Genomic DNA, 3,024 nt, shown 5'->3' on the forward strand with positions numbered 1-3,024 from the left:
GCCTCGCGAGCTTCTAGCGGGGAGTAAACAATAGCTTGGACACGCAGATCACATCGTGTTTAATATCACACAAGTACTACACTTACATTCAGCAGAAATACAACAAAGGTTCAGTGAAGTTCTGCAACTGCAGCCCCGGGAATGTGGCGTGAGACACTGTTTGTTCACCAGCCGCTGCTCCTCCAAGAAGACATACAGTGGCAGAGTGTACAGGTGCGACTGTGCAAGTTGTGCCCTCTGACGACACTCGTGCTACCCGCGACGAGGCAGGCCCGTGGACCAGGTGGGGACCAATCAGCAGCCCGGGTTGTCCCACGTGCTCACGTTGGCATAGGCGTCCGTGAACTCCTGGACCTTGCCGGAGAACTGCAGGATGATGACGAAGTGCATGGCCATCCCCGTCACCACCTGCACACGGTCCAGGTCCTCAGACCATCAGCGTCGAGCTCTCTGTGCCTGAGACGGCGAAACTCCTGCAACACATCCTGATTGCAAACTGCTCCGATGGAATCTGCGCATTTTGCAGTTTGTTTGAGTTACTGGAGCTAAGGCAGTTCACTGCGGTGTTTGTCAACTCCACAGCATTCAACTCAGAATCCAAGTAGCGTCTTCATGTCGGCTACATCTCCGGCCATCCCTGTTAGCGGAGGCAAGACAAGGCTTATGTGACATAGTTATGCATAGAGGCTCCAGGCTATGGGACCCACAAGGATTACAGTTAGCTCGGAACAACAATATAGAGTTTCACCTCTTGGCTCCATGTGTTATCCATCACAGGCATCGACCACCCTACATTGTTAGTGTTAGCGACACATATGTTCTTTGGTTTTATGGCTTAAGCCTCTTTGCCTTTTCCACATATATACGAAGAAGTATTGGGTATAGTACCCAGTCATGGAAAAAAACTTTAAATGAAAATATATTCCGTGCATTAAATGTATTAGTTCATTAAATCATAAAATGCTTTTACAATTAGCATAGCACATGTAGCAAATACTCGCCACGAAAATTCCAATAAAACCGAATACATTGTTTTAATTCTGAAACATTATTAGAAAAAAAATGTTTACAATAAATTAATGGCATGGAAATGAAATAAGCCAGCAAAGGAAGCAAAGCTGAGTATTAACCAAACTGTATGTCTTTAGAGTAGCAACAACTCCGATGGCAGTTATGTTCGTGTAGAGGCAAGCGCAGTACAGCTCCCTCGGCTAGGTGTATAGGTAGATGTCTACACTAAAGGAAGGCTAAACAAACACATGTGTAACATTCTGGAAACTTAATGTGCCGGTAATGCACCCTGGAAAATTATAGACGATTCAGTAGCATTATGGAAAATGTATGCACAAAGCACTCTTTACATTCTCGAATATTTATAAAGATTCGATCGAACGTACACAGATGTAATATTTAAGATACTAAAAGAATTTGAGCGATAATTCATTTTAAAATAATCTCAGTTTCTACCCCCTTATTACTCCTACTTTATCCATATTTATATTATTTGTATGAATCTGGAAGTAATAGTGCCGATAATAAGTAAAATATTTACATTAACATACTTAATTAAATTATCATTATTTTGAGATGACAAAGTGTTTTGGGATCCAAGCTACACGAAATAAAAATTAACGGTATACAACTTTCTAAAAGAAGTAACATGATTTTAACTGCAATAGGTAGTTTGTTCAACATGTGCTATGGTGGACACACATAGAGTCGACCGCAGGACCAGAAAGCACTCACCGACACCAGTGTGGCCTTGTTCATGGTGCAGAATCCCGCGGCAGACACCTCTATGGGCTGAGCCAGCAGCTGCGAGATGAACAGCTGCATCTGCGACGGGAAGACTAGTGACTACCAGCTCCGCTCAAACCACCCCCACCGAGCCTGACTGCAGTTGTTCTGCGGACATCGGGCAGCCTGGCCTACAAGGTATGCTATTATACGACTGCAATGCAAAAACAGTTTTGGGGTCAGCACTATAAATTATTTTACAACGAAATAGTTGGGAGGATGTATAATTCGGAAGAATATTCTTCATTTGATTTTTTATAGAAGTAGCTTGGCTTCTGGGTTTTAGCCGTGTTCTTGGCGAATAATTCACAGACTTTTCAGTTGACATTGCAGTCGCCATCATCAGGGAGCAGTTACAGTAGGTAACTGCTCCCTGATGATGGCGTACCCCTTGATTGTTTATAACACTAGTTTTGCCATGAATAATAGCTGTGCATATTCCTGAGTGAGGCGTGTGAACAGACAGCTTGGATGTTAAGGCTGTGAGTAGAGAGAACACGTATCCCCTGGACCAGCCACCTAGCTGCTGCAGTGACCAGGCAGTGACCAGGCAGTGACCCGGGCCTAGAGTCTCAGGAAGACAGTGACCTCGTCAACACCCCAGTCCAGCGACTGTTTCAATCTGCATTTTAGGATTGTTTCCTTGTTTATTTTAAATTATATTCACAATAATCAAAATGACCAGACCATGCGTTTAGACATATTTTTTTATCAGTACACAATTAATTGTCTCACTAAATTCTCAAAATTTAAGTAGGTTTTATTTTCACTTACTCTTTGCATTTGTAAGTGAGTGAGTTTTTCTAATGGAACTTTCATCATTTCTTCCACAATTTCATGGCCCTGAAAACACACACAGTAAATAATTGAAATAGTTACATAAAATGCGTAGTCAATTAAATATAATACAGGAAAGCAATAAACTGCAAAATCATTTGTGATTAGTTTTTCTTTCAGTAAAATAATTTAATTGTTCATAATAGTTTCAAAATTGGAATACTTAACTTGAAACTTACACTTAAATTAACGTAAGTTTAAAAATATTATTTTTTAAATGTCTGGCTTTTAATAAGCTAGTTACTTAAGTTAGAATACGCAAATTAAAAAAAAGAACAACTACCAAGAAATTATTTTTAACAAGTTAACTTTAAAACATTCGTTGGTTAAAATAAGTGTAGTTATTATAATTGTATGTTATTACTTCCACGCTTAGGAGATATTATGTTC

At 40.4% G+C, this 3,024-nt stretch overlaps 1 long non-coding RNA gene across 1 annotated transcript; it reads right to left on the reverse strand.

Annotated features, from left to right (window-relative positions):
• Positions 1–272: 272 nt before the first annotated feature.
• LOC134530091 (uncharacterized) lies at positions 273–2,616 on the reverse strand. Its single transcript, XR_010074776.1, has 3 exons — positions 2,572–2,616; positions 1,747–1,836; positions 273–408 (listed from the first exon to the last, which is right to left on the reverse strand). It is a non-coding gene; the product is annotated as an uncharacterized LOC134530091 (long non-coding RNA).
• Positions 2,617–3,024: the final 408 nt, after the last annotated feature.

This window comes from Bacillus rossius, chromosome 3 (assembly GCF_032445375.1).
Source record: "Bacillus rossius redtenbacheri isolate Brsri chromosome 3, Brsri_v3, whole genome shotgun sequence".
NCBI classification, from domain to species: domain Eukaryota; kingdom Metazoa; phylum Arthropoda; class Insecta; order Phasmatodea; family Bacillidae; genus Bacillus; species Bacillus rossius.